Here is a 21,958-nt window from a genome sequence, read left to right as displayed (position 1 = left end):
AACAAAAGTAGGAGAATGCACATGTCTTCGCAGCGATGTCACGAGGATGAGAGATATGGGTGATTACCGAAGGAGGTCGAAGGAGCAACGGCGACGACAGGCGCGTGCATGCCCAGGTGCGACACGCACAGAGCTACATGTAAGGATGATCTATTCCTCGTGTCACAGTGGCGCGTATCCATTCTTCCGGATTCGCCAACTATCGGCACACCACCAGCAGCACATCCCGAAACGCTAAGGAAGATTAAGCGACTCAAACATTAACACACACATGTGCATTAAAGATTTCTGTGAGCCGACATTGTAGGTTTTATTTTAGATAGACATTTCTTTTGTTGTTGTAGTTGCCGATATCAGCGGTGCGCATGCTGGCGCTGCTTCGTCGGTCATCATACAAGTGTCATATATGTCCGTTCTTCCATTCGGCGCATATGTAACCTTCGTGTATATATATATATATATATATATATATATATATATATTCGCCATTCACATTCACCGAGGCACAAATTGGTCTAAAGACTGCGAAAAACCCAGGCGCGTTAAAGTAAAAAACCTCGCTTTGAACAATTTTAACACATCTTAGATACAACTGTTTGCAATGTCTTTGTTGTTTACGAGACGGCGGCTGCTAGAAGGCAAAAATGGCTTAGAATTCCGCATCAAGCCAGTAATAGAACGGGTTGCTAGACTGGTTCGTTCATAAGCGCATTTTGAAACCGATTTGGAGGAGCGGCAAACGACGGGATAAGGAAAAGCAACTCAAGGGCACAGACTAGCCGCTGGTTTTTAGTTGGAAGGACACGGGCGCTATAACGTAAGGCTATTCCAAACTTCTCTATTCCAATTCTACAATCGCCTCTCCACGACAGGTCAAAAAAATATTCGGGCCACTCACACTCCGCCTGCCCGTCACGCCATGTCACGAAAACCGCAATAGCTTCCCATCTCATATGACGTGTACATACTGAATTTGCATGAATAGCCGAATGAAAGAAAAATTGTTATTTCTGATTCGGCGCCTTTTCGCCATTTACCCTCTGCTATTGGTCAAACGTCTTCGGGCTACGCGCACTTCACCCGCCTGTCACGCGACGTCACAAAACCGCGAAAACTGACAGCATCAAAGTGACCCATACGCGTTAAAGATGGATTAATATGCCGAACAATCTTTTTTCAGAATAGCCGGCGGCTGCCCCGTTCTGAAAGGAATAATGTCTGGCTGCCGCCAACGGCTCAGGCACTGGCTACTCGCACCTGCCGGAGAGCTTGGGCTTATTTGCGTATAATACAACTTTTTGTGTGGCCGTGTAGCATTTTTTAGCACTTTCGGCACGTTTACGACCTCGCTCTGCCTACTCTTCTTTGCTGAGGATTCGTTTTAGAGGCATTCTTAACCTTCCATTGCACGCCGCCGTGATCTTCGACCAGCCGCCGCAAGCTAAATGAGGTGAAGTAAGCTGATTGCAGATGCCGGCACCATCCTTCTCATCTGGTTACCTATTTTCCCTACGCTGGCTCGGTTCCATCGAAACCCTCTCCGCTTCAGCATGCTGCTCGCCTCTTTTCAGCCAATGAGATAAGAAAAACCGCTCAATGCGGGCAATTTTGTCCGCTTTCAAAGCAAACAAAAGTGACTTCCTATAAAAAAGATGAGAGCGTGTTATTGGGTTGTTAAGACAAGGCAGCGAGTCACCGCCTGATGCTTACATAGGCGCTCACGTAAATGAACATCAGGAGATTTTTAATAAAAACAGACTGCAATAGTTTTACGTTATAAGCATAGGGTCCCATATGTACTGAAAGACGACGCGCAAATACTTACCAATCTGCGACGCCAAATGGTCACCGCATCGAGTTTAACCAAGCTCATAGCCGTGTCCCTCGATCAGACGATCAAACGACCAAACGAGGCGAAGGCGCATAAGACGCCTCCAGCGACTTCGCACCGTGGTTTTCAAGGTCTGACGAAACGGAAAGCGCATTTTCGTGCGGCTACTCCTGAGGAAGGTCACCGCTCGCACGAGCCAGCTTACTTGCACGGCATCAGGTAGTATGTCGAAGCATAAAACGAGTGTAAATTGCGATGTAAATGCACCCCGTAAACAAAGCCTTGATTGTTTAGTTAGTTAGTTAGTTAGTTAGTTAGTTAGTTAGTTAGTTAGTTAGTTAGTTAGTTAGTTAGTTAGTTAGTTAGTTAGTTAGTTAGTTAGTTAGTTAGTTAGTTAGTTAGTTAGTTAGTTAGTTAGTTAGTTAGTTAGTTAGTTAGTTAGTTAGTTAGTTAGTTAGTTAGTTAGTTAGTTAGTTAGTTAGTTAGTTAGTTAGTTAGTTAGTTAGTTAGTGGACATGGCAATTTATATACTGTAGATGAAAATGACGTCAAGGGTCACTTGACAAGACTTCTAGCTACACGCTTAAGTTGGAAGCCATGTTGGTTAGCAAGAAAAAAGTGGCGCTCAGTTGAATACTTCTATATTGTTGATGATATGACGTATTCTAGTGGTTTGAAAGGTATACTGGCTGTGGGAATGAGCCTGTAGTAAGATGCATGGATGGATCTCCGAATTTGATTATATAGGAGTCGCATAAGCAATTTTTCAAGCCTCGCGGGCACACACCCTGTTCAATATATTCAACCGGCTAATATTATCGGCAATGTTAGATGCTTGCATTGCACAAAACGGAGTGATTCGTTCAAGTCATAGACAAACTTATTAAATGTGTCTAGCGAACGATAACACACCCGACGATACTAGTAAGAGCCGCAGACAATTCCAAAACAATCTACAAAAGTTTTAAATGTGCGACATTGTCCTACTTTCCTGCCTGGAAAGAACTTTTCACAGCAACGATGATGCCAACGAGCCACTGATCTAACCTGACCATCCTAAAAATCTTCAAACCAGCGAGCATTGTCAGCTCACTATCCGATACATCAGTGAGCAACCACGTCTCTGTATAGAGGACAAAGCCGGCAGGCACTACAGCATTCGGTAAGCATTGCAAGTTGACCTTGTCTTTCAGGAATACCACAAACATTTATAAAATAATAGACAGTCCGCGCGCAGAAATATTTAAGCGTCATTCAGTATTCTCACGTGGTTGGCGCCTTTGTATACAAACAATCGTTGTGTCGTTTCTACGTTCAAATCTGTACAGTGAATTCTGATGAGAAGCTTATCAAAAGCAGCTGATGAAGCTTGTCGCCAGGGTTTCCGTCAACATTTACAAAATCCCACAGTTTTTTTTTTTTTTGTTACCATCTGATTCCTTCACGAAAAGTCTTCTACACAGACTCGGGGTGATGTCAATTGTACAACTTAAATCCGTTTTTTTTTTAATCCTACTGTTATCCTTAAAATTGAAAAAAATTGCGTAAAACGGACACGTGCGGTTGCGTGTCTCGTCCTATTTGGTGGGCACTTTTGATTCCATCCATTGAGTACCAAAATGCACCTGGAGTGTCCATATAATCGTTATCGCAATAAAATGAGAGATCTGTATAGGGCTTTCGTCTGAGATGCTCTCACACACGGGGGAGTGCAAAGCAAGAGAGGTAATCTAGACATTAAATCAATACCACGACGTTACACAGCCACCATATCGCTGGTATTCTTCAGTATTGAGCATAGCATGCTCCCACGTGAAACTTTATTTACCATGTGTGCGAATAATTTGCATCAGTAATCCTCAGTTCTAATTAAGCCTTGTGCCACGCCAGCCTACGTCCTTATATTTAGTTGAATTCTGCTGTTTGGACTTATTTGATTTAGGAACCGGTGGCATTCCCGCAGCATTCATCTTTCTGCGAATCGCATAGCACGTATAAAGACGGAGACCGTGCCTAGACTGTCACTGCTGTCTCATTCAGTGTGTTCTTGTACTTACTCGGGATTATAAGCGATAACGTAACTGACGTGAGTGATTTTTAGGGTCTGGTCAGGGAAGAGCAGGTTGAATAACGGCTGGCCTTTCATAGGAGATCCGTAGGAAGCCTCCTGAACAAAAAAAAAGCGAATTTCGGGTTACATTTATTCTACAAGAAAGAATTCTTCGACAAGAAAGAATTCAAGTCTACGCTTCTGCTCTATTTACTGCCACCCCTCTTCTGTTTTTGTTTTATTCATTGTCCCATAGCTCACGCGTCATCTCTCTCTTAAACACTCTGCGGGCGTGTGGCCTGAACGCATTATTGATGAGCTATGTATTAATTCGCAGATTTCTACCAACGATTTTACTTGCAGTTGCACAATTACTGCATCGCTACGTTGCAGCTTCAACTAAGTGTACTCACATGGGATAATCGTCATAATATTATTTTAGATTGCTGATACCCGAAAGCCTTCTCAAGCAATCCGTGCGTGAAGGAAAGCTCAAGACGGCCAACTTCGATTTTACTATTCAGATACATTGGAAACGCAGAAATAATTTTATTGAAAAATCCTAAACCGAATTTGAAAAAATATTTGCACTTGACAGCGAAACTAGATTGGGCAAAATGTAAATAGTAATTTTATAAAATCAAGCAGAGAGCTTACAAATCTGTAACTCTGCACTGAAAACACATACGACGTTTCTGAAAGCTTTAACTGTTAAAGCTTCTGCTGCGGATATGTTGAATATAGGACTTCGTAGCTTGCAGCTGCTACCTCGTTTGCAAGACCTTTACAAATATCCTATTTAGTAATTTGTGCCTTATTCTAGAGCACTAAAATATACGTCATTACTGATCGATTGAATGTTAGAGTAAACGCACTTACACAATGTTCCATCATTGAGTATTGCGGAGTTATGAAGGTAAGAACTTCTTCCCTCAGCTATTTCCCGGTTGGGAAAAAAGTACGTTGGTTATAGTCGGTACCTCTTACCTTTTTCTGAAATATTGCAATACATATCAAATTTGTGGCAGTACATTTCCAGCAAAACGCTTCTCTTACCCGTATTCAGATGGGAGATAATGAGGTTAACTTCCGCTTAGCCTTTTGTTGCAACAGGTAGCTCAATATGGGGCCCTATAACGTTAAACTATTCCAATAAGTTTCTGTTCCAATCTCGTGACGTCAAATTTGCGTAACCGCCAACGCAAGCATCGGGCAGTACCCCGCAATGTTAACTGAAGAGACCAATCAAACACTCTCCTCGTTTATAGGAGGTCATTTTTGTTTGATTTAAAAACGAACAACACTGCCTGCATTGAGCTGTTTTTAGTTTGTAATTGGCTGCCAGGAGGCGAGGAGCACGATCAAGGGGAGAGGGTTTCGACGGAGCTGAGCCAGTTCACTGAAAATCGATAACCGGATGAAGAGGGTGGTGCTGGCTTCTGTGATTGGTCCCCTTTCCCTTACTTCGCTTGAGGTGGCTGGTAGAAACTCGTGACAGCATGCAACGGAAGGTTAAGAAAGCCGCTAAAACGGATCCTGAGCGAAGAAGAGTTGGCAGAGTGAGGTCGTGAATATGTCGAAAATGCTTGAAAACGTTGCACTGCCACGCAAATAGGTCTATTGTACGCAAATAAACCAATGCTCTCCGGCAGGTGCGAGTAGCCAGTGCCTGAGCGATCGGCGGCAGCTGTCTTTTATTCCTTTCGGAACGGGGCAGCCTGCGGCTATTCAGAAGGAAATTCAGTTTTGTTCGGCATATTATAGCATCTTTAACGAGTACACGTCACTTTGACTTGATGAGTTTTCGCGGTCATGTGACGTGGCGCGACAGGCACGTGAAGTGGGCGCAGCCCGAACAGTTTTGAACAATCGTTGAGAGTTAATGGCTAAAAGGTGTTGAATCAGAAAGAACTACTATTTTGATCGGCCATTGATGCATAATCAGTGTGTAGGCGTCATATCAGACGGGGAGCTATCGCGGTTTTCGTGACGTTCTTGGCCAATCGCGGAGCGCTGATTGCAGAATTGGAATAGAAAAGTTTGGAATAGCCTTACGTTATAGCGCCCGTGGTGCCTGAAAATTGACAAATCTTACGGCAGTGCCCAGTCATCCGCGCTCTCGACTGCGGTTTGCTTTTCACTCTCTAACTCTGTTAGAACACTCTGCTTCTCTGCTGTATGAATACGTGACGCTTAAAACATCGCAGTCATGACGAGTTTCTGGTTGGTATGATCACTTATGGAACAAGCAATACGAAAAAACACGGACTTCGAGATTCATTTCTGCTACTTCCTGGGAGGTGTTGCTCGAAGGTGCGACTTGGGCACCACGTACGGTGTGACCAGCTCAACTGCACTGCTCTCTTTTATCACAAGTAAAATATTAACTACATGTATTCCCTCTCAAACTGGTACCGGCCCCTTTAACAGCTTTAACGTTATGCCAATACCTTATCGTTTATCTGCAAGTGGTACAAAAACATTTTGGTGCTCTTTAATACGGCCTACGACATGGCTTTGGCAAACCAATCGTAGTCACGCACATCCGAGCATTACTACATGCACCTTCCGGCACCTTTTGTCTTCTGCTTCAGCTCTTTGTGCGGGATATGAATCAACGTTATAAAAGAAATGAGCAGGAGGGCAGCTTCCTCAGAACAGGAACTCGTGGATCCTTGCCGTTTCCCGTGCCCTGCCCATCCTCTTGACCTGGTCCTCAGGGTCAGAGCCGGTCAGCCGGGCCTCGCACTGCCCTTCGGTTGACTCTTGCGCGAGTGGTACCTCTGTTCCGTCGCACTCCCACAGCATGTGGTGCAGGTCCTTAGGCATCTTGCAGTGCCTGCATTTGAATTAGTAGGCCGTATGATAGATCCTGTTGATTACAATGGCGTTAGTGAAAGCATAGGCGTGTAGTTGGGTGTCGATGACTGCTTCTCCCTTGCCCAGTCTCAGGAGAGGAGTTAGACTTCGTTGTTCAGTCTGACATGCTGCAAGATGTTTGCGTACGTCTTCGAGACGACGTCCGTCTTCCGCGGCGTGCCCGGCGTGGACGCCCGCAGAGCATGTTTGCGGGCCGTAGCGTTAGCCGCGTTCCCCACCAGTGACTTGTGCCCCGGGGTCCAGACAACGTATATGGCTTGGGCTTCCTCGATGCTCTTCAGGATGTTAACAGCGCAGGCTAAGATTCGAGGTTTCCGAATGTTTCTGCAAACCACTTAGGAATCCGTAAGTATTGTTACGTGTGGAAAGACACAGACGAGAGATGCTATTTACACGCTATTTACACTGGAGCCAGGCAGCCAGGCTGACACTCGCTCGTGCCAAGAGCACCGACCAACTTCTTCGTCGTTCTCGCGGCGGCTCGTCTCTTGACCATCGCTCAATCATACGGTAATATTACCCCCCCCCCACCGGCGGCAAAAGCACCGTCACGGTGCTGTTAAATATCCAAGGTGCATGGAGAGTTGTAGGGCTTGAGTCGGGCAACGTGGACAATGTCACTGGTTGTCACAGCGGAGGACGTCGTGGGCGTGTCTAGAACGATTTCATAGGTGACATCGGTCACTTTGCGTATCACGCGATATGGGCCTGTGTAACAGGAAAGCAGTTTTTCACAAAGGCCGACTTTACGCGATGGTGACCAAAGCAACACGAGGGCGCCGGGCACAAAATGGACATCACGGTGACGGAGGTCGTAGCATTGTTTCTGCTTGTCTTGAGACACTTGTAGACGTGCGCGCGCAAGTTGGCGCGCATGGTCAGCATGGGCGATTGCATCACGGGCATAATCGCTAGTTGAAGCTGTGGCGGACGGAAGCACAGTGTCCAGTGGTAGCGTCGGTTCGCGGCCATACAAGAGGTAAAACGGGGAAAAGCCAGCAGTTTCGAGACGGGAAGAGCTATATGCAAAGGTAATGTAAGGTAGAGCCAGGTCCCAGTCACGGTAGTCGTCTGAAACGTATTTGGATAGCATGCCTGTAAGGGTGCGGTTCAAGCGCTCAGTGAGGCCGTTCGTTTGGGGGTGGTAGGAGGTGGTAAATTTATGCTGTATTGAGCAGGCACGCATGATGTCGTCGATGACTTTGGCCAAAAAGGTGCGGCCGCGGTCAGTAAGCAGTTGACGCGGAGCACCATGCATCAGTATGATATCATGTAGCAGGAAGTCCGCAACATCAGTTGCACAACTGCTCGGAAGAGCACGGGTTACGGCGTAGCGGGTTGCGTAGTCCACCGCGACTGCAACCCACTTGTTTCCTGATGTAGATTCCGGAAATGGGCCTAGAAGGTCCAAGCCGACACGATGGAAGGGCTCGGCAGGGATGTCGAGCGGCTGCAGGTAACCTGCGGGGAGCTGGGAAGGCTTCTTGCGTCGTTGGCAAAGTTCACAGGCGGCGACGTAACGTCGTACGGAACGGGCAAGGCCCGGCCAGAAAAAACGGCGACGTACACGATCATAGGTTCTAGATACGCCGAGGTGTCCTGCCGTTGGTGTGTCGTGAAGCTCTTCTATAACGGTGGAGCGAAGGTGTTTAGGTACTACAAGCAGAAACTCAGAGCCGTCTGGATGAAGGTTACGACGGTACAGAGTACCGTCGCGGAGGACGAAGAGGCGTAGAGTAGCATCGGCCGGAGAGTGTTCAAAACGGTCGATGAGTGCTCTAATGTAGGCGTCACGGCGTTGCTCTTCGGCGAAATGAAGCAGCTGGGATACAGAGAATACGGAAGAAGCACTGGCAATATTGGAGGAGTCAGAGTCGTCAACAGGGTAACGCGACAAACTGTCAGCGTCTTGGTGCAGGCGGCCAGACTTGTACACCACGGAATATGAAAATTCCTGTAGCCTCAAAGCCCATCGACCAAGCCGACCTGTAGGATGTTTTAGCGATGAGAGCCAGCAAAGAGCATGATGGTCAGTGACTACGGAAAAAGGGCGACCGTAAAGGTAAGGACGGAACTTTGCAACCGCTCAGACAACAGCAAGGCATTCGCGTTCCGTAATGGAATATTTGCGCTGCGATGGTACTAGGAGGCGGCTCGCATAAGCAATAACGCGATCCTTGCCACGATGACGCTGGGCTGAGACGGCACCTACGCCATGACCGCTGGCATCTGTACGTAATTCTGTAGGGGCATCAGGGTCGAAGTGGGCGAGAATGGGTGGTGAGGTTAGAAGAGTGACAAGACGAGAGAAGGCGGTGGCTTCTGCAGTACTCCACGAGAATTGTACGCCTTTCTTCAAAAGATTAGTTAGGGGCCTAGCAATTGTCGCAAAATCTGGAACAAAACGACGAAAGTACGAGCACAGCCCTACAAAACTTCGAACGTCTGCGGCTGTCTTCGGAACCGGAAACTCTCGGACAGCGCGAGTTTTGTCGGGATCAGGCTGTACTCCGGAAGCATCAACTAGATGGCCCAGAAGAGTAATTTGTCGGTGGCCAAAACGACATTTAGATGAGTTAAGTTGCAGCTTCGCCTTTCGAAATACATCAAGCATAGTTGTGAGACGCTCAAGGTGAGTGCCGAACGTTGGCGAGAAGACGATGACGTCGTCGAGGTAGCAGAGGCATGTGGACCATTTGAAACCTTGGAGCAAGGAGTCCATCATATGCTCAAAGGTGGCAGGGGCGTTGCATAATCCAAACGGCATTACTTTAAATTGGTATAGGCCATCAGGTGTGATGAACGCGGTTTTTTCTTTGTCCATATCGTCAACAGCAATCTGCCAATATCCCGAACGAAGATCAATAGACGAGAAATATCTGGAACCGTGCAGGCAGTCAAGGGCGTCGTCTATACGTGGGAGCGGGTAGATGTCCTTTTTTGTAATGCTGTTAAGGTGACGGTAATCTGCACAGAAGCGCCACGTGCCGTCCTTCTTCTTAACCAACACCACAGGTGACGCCCAGGGACTCGATGAAGGCTCAATGATGTTTTGATCGAGCATTTTGTTCACTTCATCTTGAATTACTCGGCGTTCCGACACAGAAACTTGGTACGGTCGCCGGTGAATACGTACAGCATCGCCAGTAAGAATGCGATGCTTGACCGCGAGCGTCTGGCCTAAAGGGCGATCGTCGAAGTCGAAAATATCGTGGTAGGACGATAATACTTCGCAAAGGTCTTCAGCCTGCGTAGAGGACAGGTCCGTCGCAACCATTTTCTTTATGTTGGGATCGACGCCCGAGGCTGGCGCGATGGGCATGCTAAGGTCGCGAGAACCACCGGTCGATAACGCTGCCACGTATTGGTCGCCGAGACAATCAATGGTGGCGCGAGTGATGGAGGCCGCGGCGGAGGCGATGCGTCGCATCGAGGCGTGGACGGCTGAATGTAAACTCGCCCTCAACAACGATAAGACCTGCTGCGTCCTCTTTTCCTTTGGAAAGGGGGACGCCCGAGTTGGACGGCCGACGCAGGGCGGTGAACGCGATGCGGCGCCGCTTTCAGCGGTGTCGCTGCGACGAGCTGCGGGCCATATTCCGCTGCGAGTATAGCCGGGCGCTGGCGGTTACTGACAGGCATGCGGGTGTGGTTCGCAGTAATAGTAACTATACTGTGAGGCACGATGACGTCATACTGTATTGGGATTTCGGGCAGAGGAGTGACGAGGTACTCGCCATCAGGAACTTGTGGGAAAGACAACAGTTCAATGTAGGCCATGGACTTTGGCGGCAGGCGAAGAAAGCCGGTGGAGCGTAAGCGGCAGTGGGGTGCGTCAGAAGGTTCTGCGAGCATCGGCAACTCAAGGCGAAGGATACTGGAAGAGCAGTCAATAAGGGCAGAATGGGCGGAGAGAAAATCGAGGCCGAGAATAAGGTCGTGGGGGCAATGAGCAATTACGGTGAAGAGGACAGGAGTGTGGCGGCCGGCGATGCTGACACGTGCCGTACACATGCCGATGATAGGCACAGTACCGCCATCCGCAACGCGGACGACGCGTACCGACGCTGGGGTGACGAGCTTGTTCAGTCGTCGTCGGAAGGCAGCACTCATAATAGAAATATGTGCTCCTGTATCGATGAGTGCCGTGACAGGATAGCCGTCAACGTCAACGTAAAGAAGGTTTCGGTTAGTAGGTAACGTGAGCAGAGGATTTGAGGGCAGGGTCGACAACGCAGCTTCACCTCCAGAAGCTGCAGTGCCTAGTTTTCCAGCTGGGTGCGGGAGGCGATAGGCGGCGAAGAAAAGCGGCGGGGTTGGGGCGAACGAGACTGGTGGCGACGAGGTGAGGGCGAGCGGCTGTAGCGAAGGTTCGGAGCAGGGACATCAGCGGTAGTAGGTTCACGGCGGGTGGCATAGGGTACAGAAGGTCCATATGTGCGGGAATAAGTGGGGGCGTAAGTCCGAGGAGGTGGTGGCCATCGGTTGCGGCAGTGACGGGCGACGTGGCCGATGCGACAGCAGTGGAAGCAGATCGGCCTGTCATCAGGTGTACGCCATGCGGACGGGTTGCGGCGAGATGCGGCAGCAAAGGACTGCCGAGGACGAGGAGGGCCACTAGATAACTGGGGAACGCTGGGTCGAGACGTGGAACACACGGTGTTCAGACCCATGTTTTCAAATTCTTGTCTGACGACAGCCTGAATCATCGCAATGGTGGTTGCTGGCGGATCGGGAGGCGGTGTGGAGAAGGCTGGCAAACAGGCGGCCTCGAGTTCGCGGCGAACAATACGGGTGACGTCGTCACAGGTGGTGGTCTGACGTGGTCGACCCTCACATGTCGACGTGGCAGCAGTGTTGGGTAGGCGCGCAATGTGGTGTGAGATACGGCGGCTCTTAGCCTGTTCAAGGCAACGGCATTCTTTTATAATGGCGTCGATAGTCGACACGTTGCCGAAAACAAGCAAATTGAAAGCGTCGTCGGCGATGCCTTTTAGCACATGTGCGACTTTACCTGCTTCGGACATATAGTCGTCAGCTTTACGGCATAGAGCCAGGACGTCGACGATGTAGGAAACGTATGGCTCTGTAGGTGACTGAACACGAGACGCAAGAGCCTTTCTCGCGGCAGCCTTGCGCCCAATGGGGTCGCCGAACAGTTCCCGTAGTTTTTCTTTGAAACTGTCCCAACTGGTTATTTCGTCATCATGTGTTTGGTGCCACACGCGTGGGGTGCCGCCGAGATAAAAGATGACATTGGCGAGCATAATCGTTGGGTCCCACCTGTTATTAGCGCTGGCATGTTCATAGAGCTTAATCCAGTCGTCGACATCCTGTCCCTCCAGGCCAGAGAACACACCTGGGTCACGATGTGGGGCAACCGTGACGATTGGAGCAGTCGGACAAGCCGAAGCCGTAGCGGAGGCGGGCTCATCACCGGGAGGCATGGTGACAAGCTCGGTGTGCCGACCACTTCGGAGTTCCGTGGTGAGGACCTCCACCAGAAATGTTACGTGTGGAAAGACACAGACGAGAGATGCTATTTACACGCTATTTACACTGGAGCCAGGCAGCCAGGCTGACACTCGCTCGTGCCAAGGGCACCGACCAACTTCGTCGTCCTCGCGGCGGCTCGTGTCTTGAGCATCGCTCAATCATATCGTAATAGTATGATACCTCGTTCATAGCAGGCAGACACAGCGAGATCAATGGCCGTCCCTTCTGCCGAGTCCGCATTGTTCGTGGTGACCGATGTCGCCACCAGCTCGAGTCTTGGTAGTTGATGACGCTGATCGATCGCATCACCATCTGTCTCGGGTAATTGGCCGTTCCATGAATCTTACGTGGATTTTACCTTTCTTCTTTCTCGGTTATCTTCGGAGTACGTGCTGCTTAGGACCTGCACGACCTTGATGGTTAGCCTCAGCTGCAGCAGGGTCCTCGGTTTCTCTTCGGGTTTTTCCCGGCCTTCCGTATAGCCCGGTCTTCAGAGGACGGCCCTGGTCCCCCTCACTCCGCTGAAGCCTCTCCGTCGAGTTGCCTCTTTGTGCTTCGAGATTGCGTTCCCTTTCTTCCCGAGAGGCCCCACTAAAGGGTTCGATTTGAATAGCACCTTTTGCATCACCTGCTGAACGGCGCTACTCTGTCTCATCGGAAGAAGAATATGAGCTACATGGCTCTCCCGTCCGACCTATACTGTCACCTCCATTGGCCTTGACGTTACTCCAATTTCTTATCGTGTATAGATATGATGTGGAGTACAGAGGACCCTACTTTCGCCACCCTACTAGCCTTACAAATAGTAAATTCCCTATTTTTGTGTTCTTTAATAGCGCTTCTTTATGACCTCGACAGAGCAGTCGCACTCACACACATCAGATTATTGCTCCTTGCTTCTTTTGTCTTGTCATTGAACTTCTTTCGTGGGGACCGTCAAAATTTAGTTCAGTGCTGAACACTGGCGATAAACCTTCATTTTTCCTCTAAGTATATCGATTACAGTGCTATACATTGTCGATAAACTGTCAAATGTCCATTACAGTGCCAGAATAATACTGATCAGAATTGTTCCTGCTTTGTCCAACAATTTCTCCCTATCGTTACGCTGATGATGACACCAGCCGGAGCTGTCATTTTCAGCCCCTGGCTGATATTTTATCGTTGTCAAGTTACAATTCAATTCTTATTTTGCACCTTCGCCATGCGGGGAAAGATATTGATACGCACGTTCATTGAAAAGTTCGAACCACAGTCGTCCCGACGCAGACAAGGACAAAGGGGCTCCCGCGAAAGCTGTTAGCTAGACTAGCCAACATTGCAATCTTATTTGTAAATCGTGTACTTTCTTCTGTGTCATCAGTGCTTCATTGGCTTAACATTTGGTGCATCTTGAGGTTCCGGTACCACACCTCTGCAGGCAGCCAAACCGCCTACCTTTCGGCCTTGGCTCCCGGTGATCACACTTCGTCGCCGTCGGCAATATCAGTTCCATCAAATTTTGCTTCTTCAACCCCAGCGCGATCCTAGCGCATTCTGCTGCCAGAATGCTCTCAACGTTGACGACTGGCTCAGTATGTACGGCATTGTTAGAATTACCACTGGGACCCTATCATATGCTGGCTAATAAAGTCTTGTAATCGGAAGGGAGAACTAGAGAGATCTGCGAGGGTCTCTGTTGCGCCCCACATCCCCATCCCCCCAGTTCTTGTGAAATAGTTATGCATCTGCCGCGGCTGTGGGAGGCAGACAAATACGGCTGCCAGAAACGTACCGCTAAAATAGCAATAAGCGTGCTCCCGGCGAGGGGCTAGGCAGTTCCAGACGCTTGGAAAGGACTACCACCTATTGGGAAGTTGTAAACATGGGACCGCCGACTCGTTCCCGTTCGGCCCGGAATACTTGAATAAAGTACTGCATGCAAACTCCGGGGTATATATATATATATATATATCAGCCATGGAGATGTGATGTTGCGCTGCTAAGCGCAAGGTAGATGGATCAAACCTCGGCGGCGACGCCCACATTTTGATGGAGTCAAATGCAAAAACGGCCGTGTCCCGTGCATAGGCACACGGTAAAAATCACCTCGTGGCAAAAATTCATCCCTAGTCCCCCACTACGGCGTGCCTCATAAACAAATAGTGGTTTTTGCAGGTAAAATCTCACAATTCATGTTTTGTACCCAACCGTTTTCTCGCCTACCAGGGTCGCTGGATAGTACGCGGTGGAATGCCCAGCGAATCGGCCTGCTGCACTGAGGCAGCAGGATTTGAAACCAGCAATCTGACGAACTTGGGTCCCTCAGTATATGAAATGAAAGTTTATTTTCCATCTTGTAAGGTACAGATCTTGTAAGATACAGATGGAGAGGTGGAGGAAAAGAAGCTGTCCATTGAACAGCTTGACAAGTCCCTATGGTGACGTGTATGGTGACGTGAGTCTCTATGGTGATATATGGTGACGTGTACATGCGTGCCACTTTTCAAGGAGCCTGTTTGATGCCGACATCGGTCACTGCAAGACACCGGACTGGGTATCTAGCGCAGATGCCCTATAACGTAAAACTATTCCAGTGTGTTTTCATTCCAATCGCCTTACGTCAAATTTGCGTAACCGCCGCCGCAAGCTTCCTACGGCGACCCGCAGGGTTGTCGGAAGAGACCAATCAAATGCTCTCCTCATATATAGGAGATTACTTTTGTTGCCTTTAAAAACGAATGACATTGCCTACACTGAGCGGCTTGTCTTATCTAATTGGCTGACAAGAAGCGAGGAACATGCTCAAGTGGAAAGGGATTCGAGTGCACTGAAAATCGATAACGGAATGAAGAGGACGGTGCCGGCGTCTCCGATTGGTCCGCTTTCCCTTAGCTTGAGGTGGCTGGTCCAAAAACGCGGCGGCATGCAACGGAAGGCTAAGAATGCGGCTAAAACGGATTGTCGGCAACGAAGAGTTGTCAAAACGAGGTCGTAAATGTGCCGAAAGTGCTCGAGAACGTTACCCGGCCACGCAAGAAGCTTTATTCTACGCAAATAAGCCCATGCTCTCCGTCAGGTGGGAGCAGCCAGTGCCTGAGCGATCGGTCTCTGTCATCTTTTATTCCTTTCCCAACCGGGCAGCCTGTGGCTTTTGAGAGAAAAAAATTAGTCTGTTTCGGCATAATAACGCATCTTTAACGCGTACACATCGCTTTGACGCGGTTAATTTTCGCGGTTTTGTGACGTCGCGTGACAGACAGGTGAAGTAGGTGAAGCTAAACATTTCGACAGAGTTTCTTGTCTGGTTGGGAAATTGATTAGGACTTTAAGACTGACTCCAACCAAATATCGGAGTCAGTTGGACTAAGTCGGTTGGAGTCAGTCTGAAAGTCCTAAGGTGAAGAAGGTGCAGCCCTAAAACTTTTGACCAATAGACGAGGTCTAATGGCGAGAAGGCGTCGAATTAGAAGTACCTACATTTGTTTGGTCCAATCGTGCATAATCACTGTGTACACGTCATAACAGATGGGGAGCTATCAGGGTTTTCGTGACGTCGCGTGACAGGCAGGCGAAGAAGGGGTGGTCTAAAAAAACTCTGTGACCATTCGCGGAGTGCTTATTGCAGAATTGGAATAGAAAAGTGTGGAATCGTTTTCCGTTATAGCGCCTGTAGACTCAAATACGTCATTACGCTGCCTATCATGTCAGCCTGTTCCAAACCTGTGTTCGTACCAGTAAACTGCATCATGGGGGTCGTTGGCGCTTATATATACATATGGTCATATCATAAGAAGTCAACAAACACTGACACCAAGGACAATATATGGGGACTTACTTGTGCTTATTAAATGAAAATAAACAAACGATAAATAAATGGAAATGAAAGTGGATGGAAAAGCAACTTGCCGCAGGTGGGGAACGAATCCACAACCTTCGCATTACGCGTGCGATGCTCTAACAATTGAGCAACCGCGACGCCGTTTCCGCATCCACTTTCTTGGGTATTTATGTTTCCTAGTAGAACCAAAGGAGTGTTTGCCAGCGCCGCCACTCACAAACCTTGGCGGCGGATGTTGCCTGCCCTAAAATTGCTATTGACTGTGTCCTGCTTAGTGACTCCATGATTTCCTCACGCTTTGCTGGTGGCAGCCTTTCGCGTGAGTTATGTGTGTTATTAAAGTGCAAGAACTATAGATTAACTTCAATAGGTTCCTGCCCAAGCTTGCTGTCGAGCTTTTTACGAACTACTGCAACATTCATTCTTGCTATTACGGAAGTTACGTCCTGTCAAGAAAAGACGTGAGCGCTGAAAACAAACAGTTTACCTTGAAATAGGTGTGAAGACCTTGACCGTTTCTTGCTCGTGCTACCAGCGACATCAACTTCGCGTCCCTTATCGGTGGGAACGCAAGGGGCATGCGAATCATGGGTTTCGATGAGCTTGTGCTTGCTGACCAGAATGGCTTAAATAGGGAACTAGCTAAAGGAACGTACTTTGGGACGACCGACTTCTGCTACGCCGAATGAGCACAGCTGGTGGTGGCGCGAGCTCTATAACAATGAGTGAGTGTAGCTGCTTGCAGAATTTACGTTTCGAGCAGTCAGTGGAAGACAGGAAGCAGATGGGACTTTTAATGCACAAGCAGGCGTCAAATCTCCTGCATTGTCTTGCTGGTAGCGCTGCAATGACTTAATTGCAATCAATGCTCGGTGGCAGAGCAAAATACTCTTCTATGCAACTATGCGATGTGGTCATTATATATTTAAAGACTTCCCAAATGAATCGCTTATAACCACCAGCCCAGAGAGCTTTTTCTTCTTTCCCGCTTGTAAGCTGCGAAGATAGGCTTACTTTTTGAGTTTGACGGTTTGATCGATCAATTTTACAGTAATTTGCTAGTGACTGCTTTGCAACAATTTTTCAACGACCTCACTCGGTTCAACCGCACAAATAGCTTGGTGTGCCATCCACAAACTGTTCGTGGATGTCTCTCTGCCCTCATATCTCTCTTTCTCTCCATTTTATTTCCCTACTCTCTTCCCCCAGAGCAGGGTATCCGACCGGACTCCTGAAGGGTAACATCCCTGCCTTCCTTTTATATATGTATATATGCATAATCTAACGCCCTATGTGGAGACCTCTTGTGAAGTAACTCTTCTTATTAGGGAGTAAGGCGACCTGTACCACGATTACTGTTTATAAATTGCTAAAAACTAAATACAGCGATTAAGGCTGGATGGATGGGACCACAGAGAGGAGAAAAGAGAAAAAAGGAATGCGACAGCGTTTCAAACGCGCAGTCGAGTAGCCTTTCTGTCTAATTTTATTGAACTTAACTGATACTTCAACCTCGACGAGTGGTCTTTGTGGTTAAATCTTACAACGTGTGTATTCTAATGCTTACACAGTTCGACGCATAGGGTAGAAGGCAAGATGAAACAACACGAGCGCTGTCAGTCTTGTGTTTTGCCTCTTTTTGTTCTTGACAAAGCTACATCAGTGGCCTGTAATTTACACTGCAGAAATGGAAACGCTATCGAGACACATCAGCGCTACTGCTCTTCTGCTCGACTCTGTTCTCATGTTCTGCTCTGCTCAGTTCTCCTGCAGCTCCGCTCAGTTCTACTGATTTGCTGCTCTATGCTACTGCTCTGTTGTGCTACTGCTCTGCTCTGTTCTGCTGTACTGCTCCTGTGCCCTGCTGTGCTCTGCTCTGTTCTGATGATGCTCTGTTCTGCAGTTTTAATCTCCTGCTCTGCTCTACTCTAGTGCTGCTCTGTTCCGTTGGTGCTATGCTTTGGTCTGTTCTGTTGCTCCTTTGTTCTACTTTGCTACAGCTCTGCTCTGTTCTGCTTCTGCTCTGCTGTTTCTCATGCTGCTAATCTCTGCTCTATTCTCCTCTGCTTCCACTCAGCCCTGCTGCTTCTCTGCTCACCTTCGCTACTGCTGTGCTTTGCTACTGCTCTGCTCTGCTGCTGCTGTGTTTTGATTCGTTCTACTACTGCTTTCTTCTGCTGTTTTCTGCTGCTGCTGTGTTCTGATTCGTTCTATTACTGCTTTCTTCTTCTGTTTTCTGCTGCTGCTCTCCTCTGTTCAGCCGCTGCTGCTGCTATGCTCTGTTCAGTTCTGCTCTGTTCTGCTGCTATGCTCTCTCCTGCTGTTCTGCTCTGCTCTGTCCTTCTCCGGTTGTACTGCTCTGCTGTTCATCTGCTCTGTACTACCGTTATACCACTGGTTTACTCTGCTATGTTGCTCTACCGCTGCTGCGGTTTTGCTGCTATACTGCTACTCTGCTTTATACTGCTGTTTTGCTGCTGCTATATTTTGTTCTGTTGATCTACCACTCTAGCGCTGCTCTGCTCTGTTCTGCTGATGCTCTGCTCTGCACTGTTCTGCTGCTGCTCTGATTTATTCAGCTACTGCTCTGCTTTGTTCTGCTACTCTGCTGCATGCTCTGCTCGATTGTGCAGTTCTGCTTTTCTGCTGCTCCACTGCTCTGTTATGCAGTTCTTCTATTCAGCTGCTGCTGTGCCCTGATATGCTTTTTCTGCTACTGCTCTGCTTTGAACAGTTTTGCTGCGGTTGTGCTGCTCTGCTACTCTGTTTCCTTCTGCTATTTTCCTGATGCTCTACTCCTTTCTGCTGTTCTGCACTCACTCTATTCTGCTACTTTACGGCTGCACTTTTCTGCTGTTCTTTTCTGCTACTGCTCTGCTCTGTTATGATGTTCTGCTGCTGTGCCGCGGCTCTCTTCTCTTATGCTGTTCTGCTCTCTTCTGCTGCTGCTCAGCTCTTCACTACTCTTGGGCTGCTCTACTCTGCATTGTTCTGCTGCTCCACTGCTCTGCATTGTTCACCTTCTGCTCTGCGCATGTCCTGCGTCAGTTCTACTGCTCTGCAATGCTCTACTGCTCCGCTGTTCTGCACTGTTCAACTGCTGCTCTGATATATTTTGCTGCAGTTCTGCTGCTCTACTCCTGCTCTGCTCGGTTCTGCTGTTGTTTTGCTCTATTAAGCTGCTCTGCTGTTGCTCTACTGCTGCTCTGCTCTGCTGTTCTGCTGCTGCCCTGCTCTGCTTTGCTGCTCTGCTGCTGCTCTTTTCTGCTCAGCTGTGTTCTGCTGCTCTGCTACAACTCTGCTCTTTCTTTTCTTTATTTGTTTCCATTGCTAAAATACAATGGCGGGGGCTAAGATAAAAGCTGCAATGAGGCAGCTTCAGGTGCCCTTAGCCTCGGTGTTACATGGTGGCAGTGAGTCGCGCAACCAACCGTACTCAAAAAACATTACATAGAAATATTAAGTGCAATCATTAATCAATTCAAGAGAATTTTCTATAGGGGAAATAAGAAATTGATAATGACAAGTCAAAACAATGCAGACAGTACACACCACCACATTACATACACTTGGCAATAGGTAACTAAAAGTGAAAATCGCGTACACTTGACGATGCATAATTAAAGGTGGAAAGATATGGTGCACGATTAAAATTGGAATGATTAGGAGAAAGAAAAGGACGAGCAAAAATTGTCATTACAAACATTTAACAAGACGCATATGTGAATACAGGTGAAAAAGAAATTACGCTTGAGTCATTAATTAGGAGAAGGTTCTGATAAGTGACGACAGTTCTGACCTTGTTATATTAATGATGTCAATTCCAGCGTCATGCATAAATTAAGCAGTCTGAGTAATTTATTTTTCGTCATTTGCAAGCCGTAGTTGGTTCTTGAAGGGGGTATAGACCAATATTCTCTATGGCGGGTAATATGGGTAGCTGCATTTTTTTGCAGACAAGCAATTTCATTAAATACGCTGTTTTCAGAGTGAGTTTGAGTGCCATATACGAAGGAGAGAGCGGTTGTATAGAGAGTAGATTGTGGGTACGTTGTATTGCTTAAAGAGGTGCTCACTGTGACTGTGATATGGCACGTTTGCAATGATACGTACGATCTTTTTCTGTAGTAAGTGTATTTTCTTGAGGTTAGTTTCAGTTGTTGTACCCCACATAAGGTGTGCATAATTAATGTGTGATGCAAATAGTGAGTGGTAAATTATTATTTTTACGGATGGCGGTAGACGATATCTGTTCTTCTTTAGCATTACTGGGATACGGCTAAGCTTTTGTACTACAGAGTCTACATGTCGATCCGAGTGTAGCGTACTAGCGTCTATTCTGCTCTTCTGCTTATCCCGTGTTGTACTGTTGTGATTTTCTGCTACAGCTCTGCTATACTTTTCTACTGCTCTACTGCAAATCTGTTCTTTTTCTGCTGTTCTTTTGCCACTCTGCTCTGTTCTGCTCCACCCTGCTGCTCCTCTGCTCCACACTGTTCTGCTGTTGCCGTGCCCTACTCTGTTCTGCTGCTGTTCTAGTCTGTTCTGCCACTCTTCTACTGTGCTCTTATGCTGCTCTACTCTGCTCTGCTATGCTCTATATATGCTGCCATGCCATTCTGCTCTTTTCTCACAATCTGAGCTATTATGCTGATCTGTTATGCTCTGCTGCTGTTGTCCGGCTCTGTTCTGCTGCTCCGCTGCTACTGCTCTGTTCTGCTCTGCTTTGTTCTGCTCTGCTGTTTCCTTCTGTTCTGTTCTGCTCTCCACTGCTCTGTTCTGCTCTGCCCTTTTTTCCTCTGTTCTGCTGCTCTGCCCTGCTGATCTGCCCTGCTGATCTGCCCTGCTCTGCGGCCGCATTGCGCTGCGCTGCTCTGCTGCACCTGTTGTCGCCCGCCGTGTCGGGGAGGTTAAAATCCATATAATGTACATGGTACTCGGCATAATATACAGAGTGTTTTAATCGCACCGCTGGTACGAGTTGTCGGGAACTCGGCGCTGACGCCCGTTGTTGCACCTGGGTCGCAAGCCCTAAGGGTAGCGTTGGCCTGGCGGCCTGGCGTACAACTGGAAGCATCCGAAGGTCCCGGCAAAGCATGAGTCGACTGGTAACAACAAAACAACTTGTTTATTCTAACATCGCAAAGAGTTGGCGGTCAGGTTGACCGAAGTAGAGAGACGGGAGTGCACTTTACTCAACAGAAGAAATCGGAGCCCCTCTTGGCGTCCGGGGGCAACTGCTTTTATACTCTCCCAGTTGAGGGCAAGAAGGAACCCCTCTATAGACGAGCACGTGACTGTGCCGCTCGGGAACAATGGGATAAGGTGACGCAGCGTCGTGTCGGCGCCACTCGGACCCCCCTTGCTTCACAGTTGTTGGGAGCTCCTCTCCCCGGCTGCCGCGCTTCGACAAGCGTGGGCACAATGGGAAGAGAAGGAGGAGCAGCCGTCGTGTCGGCGCCACTCGGACCCCCTTGCTTCACAGTTGTTGGGAGCTCCTCTCCCCGGCTGCCGCGCTTCGACAAGCGTGGGCACTAATATGCACATACACTCACACACGCACATGAAGACACGTGGCATCGGAACATGCCTGGACGCGCTTGGCGGGGAGGCGTAGCGGCGGCGCCGAACGGGCCAAAATGTCTGCCGCTTTGTTGCAGCCGCGCCGGCTAAACCGCGCGTCGTAGGCGAAACGTAACAGACCGCCCCGCCGGGGGAAGGAGATCCCGATGGTCAGGGGACTGCATCCGCTGTCCGGAGGGATGTCGCTCGATGATGCTCATAACCGAAGTCGGGCGTCCCTCGACGTTTCTTGAGCGCAGCGCACAGAGAAGGCCTCGTTCTCTCGTTCAGGTTCGCACAGGACACTGCAAAGTGACTT

This window comes from Dermacentor variabilis, chromosome 8, assembly GCF_050947875.1.
Source record: "Dermacentor variabilis isolate Ectoservices chromosome 8, ASM5094787v1, whole genome shotgun sequence".
Classification (NCBI taxonomy): Eukaryota; Metazoa; Arthropoda; class Arachnida; order Ixodida; family Ixodidae; genus Dermacentor; species Dermacentor variabilis.
This window is presented reverse-complemented; position numbering follows the sequence as displayed.